Source organism: Meles meles, chromosome 1 (assembly GCF_922984935.1).
Source record: "Meles meles chromosome 1, mMelMel3.1 paternal haplotype, whole genome shotgun sequence".
Lineage (NCBI taxonomy): Eukaryota > Metazoa > Chordata > Mammalia > Carnivora > Mustelidae > Meles > Meles meles.
The window spans coordinates 131,310,775-131,330,092 of record NC_060066.1 but is presented as its reverse complement, the minus strand read 5'-3'; the positions used below and the strand labels follow the sequence as shown (position 1 = coordinate 131,330,092).

Below are 19,318 nucleotides of genomic sequence, written 5' to 3'. Positions count from 1 at the left end.
TGTGAGTTTTAGCAAGATGCCCTCTGCCCCAGCTTTCTTTTGATGTAACAAAGGAAAAAGACTGCTTCCCTCTTAGGAAGTGAAAAAAGGGTCACCAAAAATGAAAGGAAGTTTTTTCAATGGAAGGAAAGGAAACATATCACCCTTGTAATACCATCTCTTTTGCTAAACCATAAGCACCATGAAGACAGAAACCACAGCTAATGTGGAAATAATAATACCTTCCACAGCACAGTTCTATAACAGACAACAGAAAGCACCCTGGCTAGTAAAAGGACAAAGGGATTTATCAGGAGGTATCCAGAGCTTGTGAAATTATCAGAATTCAGCAGATTCTAGGTTTTTAGGAAACACCTGAACCTTCAGAATCATTCTTCCTCTGCAGAAGGCTGCTGACCAGAGGACCACAATGCCCCTGTGTCTCAGCCAGAAAAGCAGAACTGCTAGGAATAATATAGAATATGGGCTCTATTGTAGGGACTTGATCTTACTCAACTGTAGGGGTAGATCAATGGCTTATATATGACCACTGCTCCTGCACCTGGTCTTGGAGACCGAAGGCTTCAGGTCAGCAAGACGGGTGGTTGGGAAGGAAAGACGAAGGTGAAGTTCAAGAGAACCAGGAAAACCAACCCTCCCTTTCCTCTTTTTGGAATTTTCTACATCTACGGCTCTCTTGCATCCCTCTCCCTCTGCTCCCTGGTCCCTCATTCTCCCTATTATATGCCAGGGCGCCACTTTACAAATCGAAGTTGAGTTTAGCTCCTGCTGTACTCTTTTCCCTATTGCAATAGTATATTACAGATCAAAAGCTGTCTTTACCACTTTAGTATTCAGCTGTGTTTATCTTTGGCAATACTTAAATATTAAAATAAAATGGCTTTCGGGGCACCTGGGTGGCTCAGTGGTTAAAGCCTCTGTCTTCGACTCAGGTCATAATCCCAGAGTCCTGGGATCGAGACCCGCATCGGGCTCTCTGCTCAGCAGGGAGACTGCTTCCCTTCCTTTCTCTCTGGCTGCCTCTCTGCCTACTTGTGATCTCTGTCTGTCAAATAAATAAATAAAATCTTTAAAAAAATAAAAAATACCTGGGTGACTTAGTCAGTGAAAAAAAAATAATAAAAAAATAAAAATAAAATGGCTTTCAAAACTGCCAACTTAAAAAGTGGAATTGTTCCATGTTTTAGGAACTGTACAAGAAAAGCTATGAAAAAGAAAACAAAAGAAAAAGGAGATGAAAAAGAAAAGCCATACTGGTTATTTCAATGCTAAATTGATGGACTAACACCATTAAATTTATAAGAGAAATTTTGATGCTAGTAAATGTGAATCTTTTTGAGTTCCTCTGGAAAGGAGAATATTAAAACTTCCTCAGAAGTAAATACAGAGGACCACTGAAATCCTTCTTCCTTCATTTGTCCATTCAACAGATTTTATTGAGTACCTAGTATGTCGAGAACCAAGTAAGAAAACAGAATAAGCTGGCAGCCCAAAACAAGAAAGAAATCAGAACTCAAGCCTGATGAAAGAAAAGGAAAAACAAAAACAAAAGAGGGTCATGCATAATTTTTTATTTATTATCATTATATCTTACATTTATTGAGGACCTGCTAAGTATTGGCACTGTGCTAAATGCATACATATATTATGGAAGACACTCCCATGCCCATATCATTTTTAGCAAATGAAATTATTTCAGCCTCTGACCTCTTACCTCTTATATTCCCTCACATAGTTTCATATTCTGTTGTTCCTCTCTTAACAAGAAAAAGAACCTGGTATCATTCTGATAACACCTTGGATTAATTCAAATTCCCCTAACCTGGGAAAGCCCACTAGCACCACCATCAGATTGAAAGGACTGGACCCCATCTGGATCATTATTTGCTCAGCCACACCTGAATTGTGTGTCCCTCCCAAGCCCCCACCCCAACACTCCCCCCACCAGCATTCTCAGTCCTACGTGTGTGCACCTTTTACATAGACTGTAGAACATAGTTTAGACGGAGGCCCATCCACCCTCCAGGCTGCCAGAAGGATGTTGTAGAATTCCTGAACCAACTTGAGGCTCTTCATTACTGACAGTCTAGATACTCATTTTACTCCCAGCAAAGATCAAATGAGATGGTCTATGTGAGTAGGCTTTTTAAATGCCATACAATACGATATAAATGCTCCACCTTATATCTCCCCACCAAGCTACCTGAGCCAGACTCCGCATGGTTCAGGACTGCGAAGGTCCCCAATTAGACTCCAAGTCACAGGAAGTTAAGAGACTGGTAAATTTATTATCGTGGCCTACAACTGTAAGAAGTAATTTTTTTTTTCTTTTTTGCATAAGGACCAACTCAATGCAAATGAAACTTACACAGGCTGCAAAAAATTGTTGAAGAAATGAAGAGATTTTCTACAGACCCCACAACCAATAAGTCCAGAGCAGTAGCTAGAATAATCCATTTCATTTAAGGCAATATTTACTGATGCGTGCTGAAGAAAGGAAAATAAATAACCTCAGCCCTGCATCCCCCACAGTTAGCTTCCTCATGGCCATAAAATCTTCATTCTTGGTTGGATTGTGCTCCTAGGAATGACACCGTCGCCACCAGTTTCCTAGAAGGACCAGCTGGCTGGGGTCCTGCTGGAGAGAGTGTGCAACTCCCCTGTGATTCTGATGCCGGCGGGTCACACAGGGTCATGGCCCAGCTCTGTCATCCAGGATCTTCCACTCCCAAGACTGCACCTCTACCTGCCACCCTGAAGACCAGCATTTTTTTTTTAAAAAGATATTATTTATATATTTGAGAGAAAGAGAGAGGGAGCGAGAGAGAGCATACAAGCGAGGGGAGCAGGAGAGGAAGAAGGAGAGGGAGAAGCAGGCTCCCCACGGAGCAGAGAACTGGACACAGAGACTCAATCCCAGAACCCTGAGATCATGCCCTGAGCCGAAGGCAGACGCCCAACTGACTGAGTGACCCAGGCACCCCAAAGACCAGCTATTCTTTAAGATTACTCTGCTGGTTGCCCTGAAGAGTGTCTCCCTAATTCCTTTTCTTTGTATTAGTTGGAGAGCATTGGTTTGAGTTAAAACTAGAGGGCCACTTGCTCGGGCTGCTGGATGCTTCTGCATTAGCTAAAGGTTTAACACATGACATTCAACACAGAGGTCAGCAGTTCTGACCCGGTTAGCCCCTGCGCTCATGGTAGTAGGGTAATATGATGTAGGCCACAGGAGAAAGTCTAATGAGGAAGAATCCCCTTGGCAACCTCTATCATCACAATATTTGAATTTGTCCTCCCAAAATAAGAACCCTTACCAATCTTTAGTGACTTGGGGGAATTTGATCCATCTGAAGAATAAAACTAGGTTAAAAAAAATTTTTTTTCAAAGGAAAAGAGAGTATCAGACAGCCAAGTCACTGGAGACCAACAAAAACACAGAGGTCTGAGACGAGAACATTCACAGAAAGAACCCTTGGGTATGAAGAAAACAGAGACCATGAAGAAAAGTTCAACCCAACCCTGTAGCTTCAAAAAGGAGGGCAAACCAGGGGACATGTGAGGATGAAATGTGTAACAGATTGAGAAACTTCATCAATAAAGTGACTGAATTTGAAGATATCAAGGGGAGGGGAGGCAGAGAAACTAAATCAAAAGAAATTACGCTTTTCTGCACAAAGCACACAGTTTTTTTGGAGAGACCCAAACTTCACAAGGAAAGGGTTCTTATTATTGTTTGTTCTTTCCCATCACAGCAGCCTAGCTGGGAAGCAATAGAGTCAGCTAGAAAAACACAATGCAGCCTTCTGTTCTGGGGGAAGTGGAAACAAAAAAAGAGGTCCAAGGTTGCCTCCTTCTTACCCACTCTGGAGGCACATTTTTATGTCATTGTTGTGCTGTGTGGTTTTCTTCTGGTTGCCATGGCATCAGAGAGACAAATGCCTTGCTTCCATTTTAAAGCTGAATTCTCTTACAAACAAAATTGTTTCCATTTGAGATAGTCTCACCCTCACTCTCCACCAGAACTGCTTTCAAAAGAACGTGTCTTTTTAAAATATAGATGAAATTCATTGCATCCTTCTAATGACAGAAAAAAGAACACATTTTTCTTTTAAAAAATTAGAGAGTACACAAAAATATCTTTTTTTAAGATTTTTTATTTATTTGACAGAGAACACAAGTAGGCAGAGAGAGAGAGAGCGAGGAAGGGAAGGAGGCTCCCTGCTGAGCAGAGAGCCCGATGGGGCTCCATCCCAGCACCCCGGGATCATGACCAGAGCTGAAGACAGAGGCTTTAACCCACTGAGCCACCCAGGGGCCCCACAAAAATATATTCTAAGTGAAATGAAATTGCCCTATAAGCTCTTCACCTACAGATGACCAGTAATTCACATTTTGGCATATTTATTTCAGGTCTTTCCTCTGTGTGTGTGTGTATATATATTATATTATCTGGTACATAATTGTAGCTCTGTTATGTATCCAGTTGTGCAGTTCTTTTTTCTTTATATCCTATACATTCACTCTCTGAAAGCAGGGCTATAAACCCAGCTAGGTCCTTATAGACCTTTAACATTTTCTTTATTTGAATCCTACATATTCTTACCAAAAGACGAATTTAATAAGACAGAAGTTTGGCCTCTATGTCCCCATGAATCTAAAAGTTTATGAAAAGTTAGCAACAGGGAAGCATGAGTTAACTGTATTCAGAAATGCTTACAATGGCCATTTGCTTTCCATTAATTCATGCCATTAAAGAGGGAGTACAGATCACATCATACATTATCCTGGGTTTGTCTGAACAGCAAAAAAATCTGAAAAGGTAAATATAAAATGTCATGATTTTTCTTTCAATAATTACGTTTTCTCTACAAGTACCACAATACTTTACGATTAGTAATTCATTAGCTGATTCATTTTTTTAAAAGATTATTTATTTATTTATTTATTTATTTATTTATTTGAGAGAGAGAAAGAGCACCAGCTGGGGGGAGGGGCAGAGGGATAAGCAGACTCCCTGCTGAGTAGGGAGCATGATGACACAAATAGGCTCATCCCAGGACCCGAGATCATGACCTGAGCTGAAGTCAGTAAGGACCCTGAGATCCTGACCTGATCTGAAGTCAGATGCTTAACCAGCTGAGCCACCCAGGTGCCTCTAGCCCATTCATTCTTGAAAAACAAATTGCGATTACTTGGCTAGCCCCATAAGGCAGGAAACCAGACTCTGATGTATGTAAAAACACCAGACGAAGACAGTTTGTATCCCACTTTTGCACCACAAAAACGTGGTTTCAAATCTAAGCCCAGAAATTCAGTAGCTGTGTGATCTTGAACATGTTATTAAAATTCCCTGAATCCCAACTTCGTTATCTCTAATAATCTGTATCGGAAAACTACCCAGTCACAGGACTGCACTAAGAATTAGATGAGATGAAATATGGGGGACGGGGGGAATGTCTCACATCATGCCTGACACATAGTAAGTACTTGGCAACTATTGATATCCTTTCTGTGGCAACCTGGATTAAACTTTAAACTCTTCCTTGGACCTTTGCCACTTCTGTAAGCAATGGTGTTTACATTGTTCGGCAGGAGATTAGTGATTTTATTTTGTTCTTCAGTTCTTCATTAACAAGAATGCTTGGTAACTCCTGCCTCCATTCTCCTCTTAGTAAAAGTTACATAATGCAAAAATTTTCTAATGAAACTAAGAGTCAGGAAGAACAGAAATGTCCATATTTCTAACAGGTTCCTTTTTCAGAATTCCCAGCTCAGTAGAGGAAACGAGTTAATTTGTGTACAATCAGAATCAAAAGAGAAAAAAAGACTTCCCTATTCACTGTTAAGAAATCTCCTTAACTATTCTACCAGGGCTTCCAGAATCAAGATTTAAAAGAAAAGGGGAAAAAATGACGTTTCCACACGTTTCGCATCAATAGAAGGATGTTGAAACTGTGCTGGTAAACAGGCTAAGGAAGCAAAAGCCTCATTAGAACCTAATTGTTTTGTAATTAACCATACTGGAAGCAGATGCTATCAGGGGGGTTGCTCGAAAGATTTTTGAAGATCACAAGATTAAGTTAAACCAATTATTTACTAAATCTCCTGATTTAGGAAAATCAGGAGTTTTTATATATATATAGCAGACACCAAAAAGCATTCTCATTTTTTAATATTGTCAAGATTGGTCTAAGTCCAAAGAAATAGAAAAAGTGTGATTATTTTTCTTTTGGATACCAAATTTGTTTATTTTGCATGTTTCAATAAAGGTAACTAAAATAAAAACCACTTGTATAGATAAATCAACGTAACATTGGAAACTGGAAAAATTCACACCCTGTATTTGTATCTACCCTAAATACAAACTACTACTACTACTTCTACTGAGAAAGAAAGAGAAAGAGAGAGATGATAGATAGAAAATAGATATAGCAAAACACTAAGTGATTTTGTATATAGATAGATAGATATAGATATAGCAAAACACTAGGTGATTATTATATTTTATATAAATATATATATAGCTGCCCTAGGCTACTCAGATTATCTATGAGCTTCTTTATGCCAATGTCATTTTACTGATGAAAAAGCAATACCCAAGAAAATTTTGAGATTTTTTTTAATGATCTAAAGACTTGAAAACCAAAGTTGAAGTGTTTGGATTTCCTCTCTGGGACAATGACAAGTCATGGAAAGTTTTTGATCATGGTTATATTGTCACTAAGATGTCTTAAGAAGGTCAGTTAGGAAGTACTTTGCAGAACAAACTGAAAGAGAGAGAAATTGGTGGCAGGGAGGGAAAAGACAAGGCTAAATGAAATAATCCACCAAAGAGGGAATTTTTTTTAAAAGAGTGATCTGTACTATGTTTGCTTCCACTAAAAATAGTTGGGTTTGGTTTGCTTTGCTTTCTGGTTTGTTTTGTTTTTGTTCTCCTATCCCATTAGAAATACGTTCTCTATTGTCTCTTCTACTTTAGAGGAAATCTGGCCACTGTCCCTCCCCCTTCCTTCCCATTCTTGGGAATTCCCGCCTTGTGGCATCTCATTCTGGCTTCAGATTCCAGCCTCTGGTTCTGAAACCTCTCTGTCTATAATTATAGGTGCAGACGTCAGGACTGTCCATAACGTGTCCTATTCCCTCCTCCAGTCTCTCCACTTGCAGTACATACAAGTTTGGGCCCCTCGGAGAAGCCGCCTCCTTGTGCAGCTGTAGACTATAAATCGTTTGTGAGATTACCTCTCAACAAAAGAGAGACACAAGATGTCTATCATCCAGCCCTCCCAAGTAAGTCTTGACTTTTAACCACACAAGCTCTTTCAAACTGAGATAATCTCTTTGCCAAGAGAAATTGCAAATCCACAAAAAAAGTATTTCCTTTTAAAATACCGATTCCTGAGGTTGGGGGGAGCCAGGGTAGGCTGACTAGAGGTGCAAGTGTAGTGCATGTGATTTGGGACCTGCATTTCAGGGCCTAGTCTTCTGAGGAAGGTAACAAGTTTTCTCATATCTTTTGAGATATGCTGTCTGCCTTAGGGAATATATGAGGGCTTTTCCCTCCTTTTCCACTGTGAGAATATTTTCCCTCTATGGGATAAATTTTTCTATTTCCCACAAACTGAAGAAATAGGAGTCTTGATGATGAAAAGAAAATATAATCATGTTTATTTTTATATGATCAACAAATAAACCTTTTCACTGATCTAATAAATAGGCAAGAAGATGTCACATATTTGACAAAGCCCACTAACTTTTAAGATTGAAAAATATTTTAAAGAATGTACGCTCTGGGGGTGCCTGGGTGGCTCAGTGGGTTAAAGTCTCTGCCTTCGGCTCAGGTCATGATCTCAGGGTCCTGGGATCGAGCCCCACATCGGGCTGCCTGCTCCGCGGGGAGCCTGCTTCCTCCTCTCTCTCTGCCTGCCTCTCTGCCTAGTTGTGATTTCTCTCTGTCAAATAAACAAAAAAAAGAAAAAAGAAAAGAATGTATGCTCTGATTTTCCATTTTGTATTTGAAAAGAGGAAACAGCTCCCCACCTGGTAAGGGAATAATTCCTTGATGGACAAAGTATAATAAATTAAAGAATATCCCCAAATTTCCCTGATAAAAACCTTTGAAATACTTGGCAGATTATTCAGAGTTTAAGGATTACCCAATATAAAAAATAGCCAGTGTTGTTTTTAGACTAATATGTTTTCTGTGTTCCAGGATCTAGTTAACATGCCATGTCTATTAATTTCAATATAGAGGAAAAATATTTTTTTAAGCCTCTGGCACTTTCTCAAAGTGCTTATCAGATTGTTTTGAACTTCCCTATTGTCTTTTTATTTTTTTTAAGATTTTGTTTATTTATTTGACAGAGAGAGACACAGCGAGAGAGGGAACACAGGCAAGAGGTGTGGGAAAGGGAGAAGCAGGCTTCCCGCAAAGCAGGGAGCCTGATGCAGGGCTCGATCCCAGGACCCTGGGAGATGCTCAATGACTGAGCCACCCAGCCCCCCCATCCTCCCATTGACTTTATCCACTACTAAACCATATGCTCAGGACAGGACAGCATCTGACAAGTGCATTGCTTCATCAGTGACTAGAGATTGTAAGCTTCAGCAGCTATCTCTTGAATAAATTCAACAACTAACTAATCAATTCAGATTTTAACAGCATTTGTTTTTTAAATAAATCTTAAATAAATCTTATGTGTTATAATATCTTTTAGACTACAGACAAGTAGTGAAGATAGTACGGAGAGTTCTGGTATATCTCCCTTACCCAGTTCCAGTCTCCTTTAAATGTTATCATCTTACCATGGGACATTTCACAAGTCTAAGAAGTCAACATTAGTAAGTTATTATGAAGTAAATTCCAGGCTTTTTTTCTGATTTCAATTTCATTCTCCCATGCGGGTTCTTTCTCTGTTCCAGAACCCAATCCAGGGTGCCACACTGCATGTAGTTATCACGTCACCTTAGTGTCTTCCGGTCTGTGACGGTTTCTCAGTCTTTCTTCGTTTTTCATGACCTTTAGAGTTTTAAGGAGTATGGTTATGTATTTTACACAATATCTTCAAAATTGGCTTTGTGAATTCAGACTGATGTCTTCAACTCTCATCCAGTACCCCAGGATTCATTCCAGCCTTCCCCTCTTGTAACCTCCCACTCCAACAGGGAGAAATAGGGCACCCACCAACCACTATCCACTTACTTACTGGTTCAATCTCTGTAAATGTGAAGCAGTTTCATAATTGTTAACGCATACCTCCATGAAAAGCAAACTCACCAGCTAGAATACAGTATGCATATAGTTCTTTTGTCTTCACACTTTTGAGGCGAACTCCATTTTCCAACTTTTATCAGCTTCTTTTCCCATACACTGTTGTTATTATGTCATACATTTGTACTATCATTAGAATCATTGGCAAAGTCTGCATTCGAAGGAATGCAGGAATCTCTAATATCCTGGTGTTAATATAAATAAAATGAATTTTCATGTTGCTGTTACTTCCTCTGTCCATGAAATCATATATAGTTTCTGAAGAGCTGAGCTCATTATGGGACTTACTCTCCATTTAGTAAAATTCATTTCTCCCACTCTTGTCTTTTCTCCCCACCATAAAAGGACAAAATGATGGCCTTCACCATTCTAGAGCTTGTATGTGTCTGTAAATATCATGCAAACTAAAATTCTTAAAAATTTAATGTCATCTTTACTCTTCATACCACAACCTTATTAACAGTAATGACCTATAACCTTTATATCAAGCTCTCTTCAATGTAGACCAACAAAAAGAACCAGGAGAGGTAATCCCTTCTCTGAGTTCAGGATCCAGGACCAACTTCACAGGTATGAAACCCGGGCAGACACCCAGGGCTCTGCACTGACAAAGACCCCACATTTGGTTTAAGGCTCTGCTGTCTCTGCCTTGAAGGTCTTAATATTTTTTGAACAAGGGTCTCCTCATTTCCATTTTTTACTGAACCCTGAAAATTATGTAGCCAGTCCTGTCAAGATCATATCTTAGCCACTAATCAAGGCATGGCAAGGCCGCTCTGTAGAAATGTGCACAGTTTTCCTTCCAACAGGATCTGTTCTTAGGATCATAGCCTCCTGAATCAGCCAACTTGGTTTTGCAAAGACTACAATTCTATAAATTCCTCTCCCCTTGTTTGTCAGGGATGAGGAGACAGTAGGGAAAAACAAGGAGGAGCATGATAGTCAAAAACATCTTTGTAGTTTTTATATTAAAAGTACCTTCCTGGGGCAACTGGGTGGCTCAGTGGGTTAAGCCTCTGCCTTTGGCCAGGTCATGATCTCAGGGTATTGGGATCAAGCTCTGCATTAGGCTCTCTGCTCAGAGGGGAGCCTGCTTCTCCCTCTCTCTCCGCCTGCTGCTCTGCCTACTTGTGATCTTTCTCTGTCAAACAAATAAATAAAATCTTTTTTAAAAAGGCGGGGGGGCTGGGTGACTCAGTCATTAAGTGTCTGCCTTAGGCTCAGGTTATGATCTCAGGGTCCTGGGATCAAGCCCTGCATCGGGCTCTCTGCTTGGCAGGAAGCCTGCTTCTCCCTCCCCTACTCCCCTACTTGTATTCCCTCTCTCGCTCTTTCTCTCTGTCAAATAAATAAATAAAATCTTAAAAAAAAAAAAGGGAGGGGTATCTTCTTAATGGTCCAGGTTAATGAAGAGGCTCCTGATTTAAGGGTCTACATTTAGTAATCTACCCTTTTCCCAGGCCTAGAATCAGAGAAGAAAAGTTGTGATGGCTGAGATTTTCTAGTAGTCCTGAGTGTGAATCCCACTTTCACCACTCACCAGGTTTTTGATCTTGGACAAATTATTTAAACCCTGAGGCTTGGGCATTTTTTTTTAATTTAAATATTAGAGATAATGATACTTCTCTACAAACTTTTGTAAAGTTTGAGAAAAAAACTAGAACATGCTATGTGCTCAGTATTATTGTGGAACCATTCCATTTCTAAAATTTGAAAATACAAACAAAAAATCACACACACATGGATGATTACAATTTTTTAAAAGACTATTTATTGGGGGGAGGGGCAGAAAGATGGGGGATAAACAGACTCCACGCTGAGTGGGGAGCTCCATGCGGGGCTCCATCTCACGAGCCTGAGATCATTACCTGAGCCAAAACCAAGAGATACTCAACCAACTGAGCGACCCAGGTGCCCCTGGAAGATTATGGGTTTTTTTAAGATTTTATTTATTTATCTCCCAGAGAGGGAGAGTACAAGCAAGTGGAGCAGCAGGCTTTCTCACTGAGCAAGAAGCCCAATACAGGATTCGAGCCCAGGACCCTGGGATCATGACCTGAGCTGAAGGCAGAGGCTTAATCAACTCAACTACCCAAGCATCTCTGGATGCTGGTGATTTTAAATTCTCCTTAAATCTCTTCCTCTTCGACCACACTCACTTCAGGCCTCTTTAAAAATTATAAATTCATCACAAATATTTATATCCTAGCTGAAAAACACAAAGGGATTGAAGTAGGCTCCAGAACATAGGTTCCTTATACCTGGTAGACCCTTTTTAAACTAGTTAGAAATGAATAAAGGAGATAGGAGGAGTGCGTCAAAAACAACGTTTATTCATAGTTTTTTAAGAACTGGACTACCTGTTTCATTAAAGCCCTATAAATCCACATCCCTCTCTTGGATCAGATTGTTCTGGGTTTCTCCTTCTCACTAGTTAAGATAGTAGAAGTAAGAAGAGAGTTCTTTCATCTACATTTTGATTATAAATATTTCTCCTTGAGGAAAAAATTATCTATTTTTGAATTCCTCATCCATTCCCAAAAAAACTAAATAATATCGTCTACTTTGCTTTAAAAAAATCTACATTTTCAATGTCTTTAAATTGAAAAAATTAGGTTAAAAATTTTTCAGCTGTTATCATCACCAAGTGATGTAACTAAATTCCAACAGGATGCCTTCACAGAGAATGTTCAATGTCAAATTTGTTCAGAACTATTTATAATTAAGTTTCAATATGATGAAGGTCATAAGTAAACAATCTAAATGCTTTATCAAATTCCACCACCAAAACCTACCCTGCCACTTATGCATTGAAACCTTAACTCAATGGCTTTCTTTGTATGTGCCTTGTTGTTGACATTGACCCATGAGAGGAAATTACATAAAACAAGAGATGGCCATGCCTAGGAGTACAACCAACCCTCTCAAACTTCTTCAAAAAGTTCAACTCACCTAAAACCAATTAGCCAATTAGTCTGTCCTATAAGACTCTGATTAAAGTTCTAAAGCTACAATAGGTCATTTCAATCTATTTTTCAAAATTTTTCATTTCTAATATGGCTCTGTATTATTTCTCAGATTAAAGACATCAATACTGTTACTTGATGAACCCATTTTCCCATTAAAATTGTCATTGAAGTTTAGATTTAGTACCTTTGGAATTATCTTATGCACCCCCTTTATTTTACAGTCCAGAAAACTGAGACCAGATAATTTACGTAACTTGTTCACATCTTGCAGCATGTTACTAGCAGACCTGAAGCTAGAACTTGTCTCCTGACTCCTAGGTCTGCTGTCCTTTGTATTAGCAAGTGAAGCCATTCTGAAGTATATCATACTTACCTCTGTCTTTTGCTAAAAACTGCCTGTTGCTCACTTCTAACAGAATCTACCCAATGTCAGGGAAGCCAGAAGCTCAAGTATGGATATGGATCTCAGGTATAGTTAGAACAAATATTCTTGCCCACATATGAGTTAAAAACTAAGAAAATCATTTCTTTTAAAGTATGAAGGTTTTCCCATGGATTTGCAGCATTTACAAGCCTGACATCAGCTGCCACAAACAAGTAATCTCCAGATGGCTACAGCAAGCTGGTAAGATTTGAACTTCTTCTCTTTATATCTTCACCATCTCAACAAGGGTCCGGATACACATTCATTCCAGTATGCCTTGCTGTTTTCTTTTGTTTTGTTTCATGTTTTGGTTTTGGGTTTTTAGTTTTGGTTTGGCTTTGGGGTTTTTTTGGTTTTTGTTTTTGGTTTTGTTATTGTTTTGCTAAAACCAAAATACAGATGGAATAGGCTTGAGAACTTCCTAGAAACCCATAAGGTAACCCTAGATGTAGCAGGCAAGTTATGTGACATCAGGGCCAAGGGAGCCATCCAAATGTTTAAAACACGGGGTCTCTCCCTAAAACCCCATTATTACCCATAGTACTGTGCTTAGCCTCCCCTGGTTCAATCTCCATCCCCATCCCTAGTTCACCACTAAGACTTTTGCAGTCTAGCATCACACTGGAATTTACCAGAAGGACATTCTTCTCATCTCTGTATACCTGTGGAATTAGAAACCTTAGGGGTGGGACCCAGCAACCTCTGTCTTAATAAGGCCTCTAGCTGAGTCTCAGACACCCTAAGCTTTGAAAACCATTGATCTAACCATCCCTTTTCTTTAATTAACATTGGTAACAGGAAAGGGGTACCTATGTGGCTCTTGGTTAAGTGTCTGCCTTCGGCTCAGATCATGATCTCGCGATCCTGGGATTGAACACTTCATCTGGCTCCCTGCTTATACTCTCTTCCTCTCTCTCAAATGAATAAGTAAGCTCTTTAAAAAAAAAAAAAAAAAGACATTTCAGTAGCAGGGGAGAGAAGCATAAGGCAAAAGTTAGGGTTTAATGAGACTGGAAAAAGACTGTAAGGAATTCAATGAGGGCTGAACAGAAATTGAACAAACAGTTCAAAAATTTTTCAAGACTTCAAAAAGTTTTTTAAAACTGCCATCAAGTAACAAAGATTCCATTGTATTTAGTTAATGCAACATGAAAAAATTTGCATCTTATCTTGCAGTTTAAAAGAAATAATGAGTATATGGGGTGGAGGGGAAGTAGCACAGTCCAGTCTGGTGAATTTGTATTATTGTATTAGTCAACATGGCTAAGTCTCTCAGAGTTCCCTTCTCTACATGGGACTAGGTGACTCTGGAGCACAAGAGATGACAAAAGGCAAAAGAGAAGGAGCAGTCGTCTTCCTTTTGTGCCAGGAAAGTCAGTGTCAGGCTCAAGGCATGGCTGTAGCTCCTGCACATCGTGCTTCCACGCTGTTCCCTTGGGTGGCACAGAGCAGCAGCCTAGTGCACAACTTCTCCACATCTCCCAGTAGATTTCCCACTTCAGCTTCTGCGAACCCTGGGCCAGGCGCACGTTTAGCTCTGTGACAGAGTGCCAGCTTCTCTTGTAGGATATACCCATCACCCGAGTTGAAGGGAGTCAGGAAGGGACTGACTCAGGGTCAGTTTGTCTTCAGGACCATTTCATGTATTTTTCCCTCTCCAACTGCCTATTCTGAGAACTTCAGGCCCATTACCAGACAAAGAAACAAAAGCTTCATAAAAATTGTGCAATTAGTTCTCACAATTGCATGACGTCAAATCCTTAAAATAAGTTTCTTTACTGTGTGTGTGTGTTGATTTTTATATTAAGGGATAATGAGATAGATACAGATGATGTAGATGATAGGCAGACATGGATATCGATGCAGCTATAGAAATAGTATGGATTTGGATATGGATGAGGATGTGGTGTGGATATGAATATGAACACAGGACACAGACATGACACAGACATAGAGCTAGAAAATGGTTCTTTGATCAGAATCTAACTGACATACATTTAGGTGCCTGGAAATGGATAGTACTGTAAAAAAAATTTAAAATGTGAGTGAGTGGCTTGAGAGAGAGCGATAGACAGAACTGGAAGGACCTTGAGAAAAATGTTTGTAAGAATCTAAAGGACTTGGGGGCGCCTGGGTGGCTCGATGGGTTAAGCCTCTGCCTTCAGCTCAGGTCATGATCTCGGGGTCCTGGGATCGAGCCCCGCATCAGGCTCTAGTCTGCTAAGCAGAGAGCCTGCTTCCCTCTCTCTCTCTGCCTACTTGTGATCTCTCTGTGTGTCAAATAAATTAAAAAAAAAAAAAACCCTATAAAGACTTGGAAGAGACTGCTGTGAAAGCCTGATGTGCTTTGGTAAGAGTTTAAAAGATAGTGAGTGGAAAGAAAAGGATAGGATAGGATAGGATAGGATCGGAAGGGAAGGGAAGGAAAGGAAAGGAAAATCAAATAAAAAATAAAAAATATCAAGTGAATGGGTAAATAAACGGTGGTACAGCCAGACAACTGAATATTATTCCATACCAAAAAGAAATCAGTTGTCAAGCCATGAAAAGACATGGAAGAACTTTAAATGCATATCACAAAGTGAAAGAAGCCAGTTTGAAAAGGCTGCCTCCTGGATGATTGCAACTGCATGACATTCTAGAAAAAACAAAACTATGGTGACAGTAAAAGATCAGTGGTTGCCAGAGGTTAGGGGGAAGGGAGGGATGAATAGACAGAACACAGGATTTTCAGGGCAGTGAAATTACACCACATGATACTACAGTGATGGATACACGTCATCATACATTTACAAAGTATACAGAATATACAACACCAAGAGTGAACCCTAATGTAAACTATGAACTTTGGATGATAATGTGTCAGTGTAGGTTCATTGATTGTAAAAAAAATATATACCACTGTGTCTGGGGAAGAGGGACTGTGTCTGTTTGGGTGATGAGGGAGCAGAAGGCTGTTTGAGGACAAATCACAAGCTGACACCCTGCAAATTTCCCCCTACCCCAAACTCCTAGGTAGAATGTGTGTGACATTTCCTCCAGCAAACTCCCAACCATCTTAATCTTAATGCCTTGCTAGAGGGAAAAACAACCTTAACTTGACAATGGCAAGGCCTCCAGGATCTTGTAGATTCTCTTTAGCATTAGGAAGTTTTTTTAAAATCTTCCTTTTCCTTACCTTCCCCAACCCCATAGTATCAGTTGCTCCTCAAAACCCCAGTGCAGGTCTTTCTGCCCAGGAGTCCTGTCCCTGTGGTTTAATAAACCACCTTTTTGCACCAAAGAGGTCTCAAGAATTCTTTCTCGACCATCAGCTCCGGACCCCACCACAACAAACCTCACCTATATTCCAAAACTACATCCTGGGGATGAAGGCACCTGGGAACTCTACTTTCTGCATACCTTTGTTATGAACCTCAAACTTCTAAATATAAAGTCTATTTTTAAAAGAAAAAATGAAAAGGGAAGTGTGAGAGATGTAATTGAAAGCTGGAGGGAAGAGTGTCCTTGTTACGCAGTGGCAGAAATGTGAGCAGTTGTCTGCAGTAATAGGCAAAGGAGAAAATGTATCTAACGAGCTAGAGGATCTAGCTAAGGAGATTTCCAGCAGGTTGTTGGGAATGCCACCTGGCTTCTTTTTGCTCCTTACAGGAAAATGTGAGAGGAGAGATGAGCTGAAGAAAAACCTTTAAATATAAAGAAACCAAGGCTTGCTGAGTTCGAAAATGAAACTCTCCCATTCTCACGCCTCCCAAGATTCTCAAAAAATCACTTCAGGACAAAGGCCAAATCCAGTGGAGAACCATAATATCCTTTCTTACGGCTTTAGAAAGAGCTCGGGCAGTACCTGGAAAAACTACTCAGTCAGACAAAAGGTCCTCTAAGGTCTAAGACTAAGAGGCACAGATTTGCTCCTTTAAACAAAAATCCCTGAAGACTCTACAAGGGGATATCTTTGTGAAAAGTTGACATGACTGGTGCCATTTTAAAATAAAGATGGAGAAGCTGCTATAGAGAAACTACTTTATCCACCTTTGTTTGAACTGGGCTGAAACCTTTGGACCAGGCAAAATGGCACTTGTTTTAAGCCATTGTTTGAGAAGTCAGCAGAATGGACATCCTGATCACAAGACTGACGGCTGTGGACTTTCTGGAGATAGAATCAGTGGTCAGAGTAGCTTAGTCTCTGAACACACAGAGAAAACATTTTTATCTCTTCTTAACTTATGCAATCTCCCCAACCTTGCTTCCTTTTCCTCATAAAAACCCCTTGCTTTCTCCCTGTAAGTAGGAGCACTATTTAGGTATCTCCCTGAATTGCAATTCTTTAATCCTAAATAAACATTCATTTGTCTGTCATTGTGGCTCATTATTTTCTGGATGACATCTCTCAGTAACCTTGAAGGAAGATCAAGGTGAAGGGGAACCTATCTTGAAAAATGTGTTTTGTAGCTTCAGTTTAATAGACTGGATTATAAATCAATTCATTAAAAACTCACAAAACTGGGCGCCTGGGTGGCTCAGTGGGTTAAAGCCTCTGCCTTCGGCTCAGGTCATGATCCCAGGGTTCTGGGATCGAGCCCCGCATCGGGCTCTCTGCTCTGCGGACAGCCTGCTTCCTTCTCTCTCTCTCTGCCTGCCTCTCTGCCTACTTGTGATCTCTGTCTGTCAAATAAATAAATAAAATCTTAAAAAAAAAAAACTCACAAAACTTTAAAAAGAATTATATCTTCTTGGGTTTGAAGGGACAGAGACAACACAAAATGAGAGACCTTTGTATTCCCAAACAGCTTGGGTAAGAAGCAGGTTGGAAAAAAAAAACCACTCAGCTGTAAATATTAGTCACTCCATATGAAAAAGGAAGACTCAGAAGGTAGACTCAGGAGCCCAGAGAGTAGAGGCAAGAGCCTTGGAGAATCGTTCCCAGGCAGTAAAGTTGAGCCCTAATGAAGGAACTGACAGTGTGAGCCTAGCTGGATTGTAGAATTGCCACAGACCACTGACCACTGTGTGATGCCTATTTTCTCTCTTTTCTGAAGAGTTAGATTGCTATTAGCCCATATCTTTCCCTTAATTATTGGATGCTGAGCACTAAGGGGACAGAAAAGTTGTCTCCTTAGTTCACAGGTCTTCAGATCTTGAGGAACATTATTAAGGAGCTTTACCCAGATCTGACCTAAATGATGCAGTTTTGGACTTCGAGCTGATACCATAATAGCATGAGATTCAGGGATCTTGTGGAAGGGGATTAATACATCTTTTAAATGGGGGAAACAGAAACCCTTGGTGACTGGTCTCAAAGATGGCCTCTAAAGACAGCCCCTCCCTCCCAAACAGAATCGTGTCTGCCCCTGTGTGACTAGTACGATATGGCAGAAGTGACTGTGTGACTTCTAAGACTTGGTCATCAAAAGCATTTCAGCTTCTCTCAGTTCATTCACTTTGGGGGAAACCAAGTATCATACAGTAGGAGACCAGAATTCACTGCCTGTCAAAATTATTAATTAATAATCACTGTCACTGATAATTAATAATCACTGTCAAGATTATTTTGAGAAAGAGTGTACACAGGAGAAGCTTTGAAAACAGAATAGAAGTTACCCTTTTGTAAGGCAAATTTATATTTCTAAGAAAATATTCATCTGTAAAGATGTCTCCCTATTTGTACCGGGAAGAAGATCATTCTAATCACAGAAGACTCTTATCAATGGAGAAGACATTTAAATCTGCACAATAAACCTACTCTTACTTACTGTGCTTCTCCTTTTCATCTTCCCATAACTGGCCTCCACCGAACCAGTCTTCTGTTTTAGCTAAAGATGGTACTTTAACCCCAATTCTAGCCACCGCTTCAGATTACTCAACCCTAAATTTTTCCCATGTATATACGAGATAAACATGTTAATCAAGTTCTGTTTGTTAATCTCTTGTTAATCTTCTTTTGTTACAGGGGTTCCAGAACAGAATCTAGAAAGGCAGAAGGAAAAAAGTGACTTTTTCCTTCTCTACACTTCCACGAGAAAACTCAACATGAAGAGGCCCATGGGTAGAGGAACTGAAGTGCCCAGCTGAGAGCTGTGTGATGAAACCACCTTGGGAGTGGATCTTTCAGTCCCTGTAAGCCCTTCGGGTGACAGGAGCCACAGCTGACATCTGATTGCAATAGCAGGAGATACTCCTAAATTCTTGACCCACAAAGCAATGAGAAATAATAAATGATTATTACTTTTTTAACGGCCACAAAATTTTGGAGTGATTTGTTACACAGCCATAGATAACAGATACAGCAAGATGGGAAATGTAGGACTGGCAGGGGATAGGACCCAAACATGACAGATAGCATGTCTTTGATGTGACTAACGACAGGGCCCAGGCTGCATAGGAAAGAGAATGATGTTTCAAAGGAGGCCATAGTTTTAATGCAGAAGCTTCAAATGAAGTCTCTGTGTTCTAAGATATTCTGGCGTCCCTAATAAACGAACTGAAATGGCATAAATTCCTGTGGTTAGAAAAGTGTGGTTAGGGACTGTTGGGTCACCAATGTTGGGTCCCCCAATAATGGGTCCGTGATTAAAGGAGCTAGACTGATACAAAGCGAAGGTCAAGCAAAGCTTTATTTCACGCCAAGCATGGAGAATCAAACCTACCGGACTGGGC

The 19,318-nt window shown here is 40.1% G+C and overlaps 1 long non-coding RNA gene across 1 annotated transcript; it reads left to right on the top strand.

The window, feature by feature from the left end:
* The first annotated feature begins 7,193 nt into the window (after positions 1–7,193).
* Positions 7,194–18,765, top strand: LOC123937979. Its single transcript, XR_006817645.1, has 3 exons — positions 7,194–7,287; positions 12,774–12,862; positions 18,612–18,765. It is a non-coding gene; the product is annotated as an uncharacterized LOC123937979 (long non-coding RNA).
* Positions 18,766–19,318: the final 553 nt, after the last annotated feature.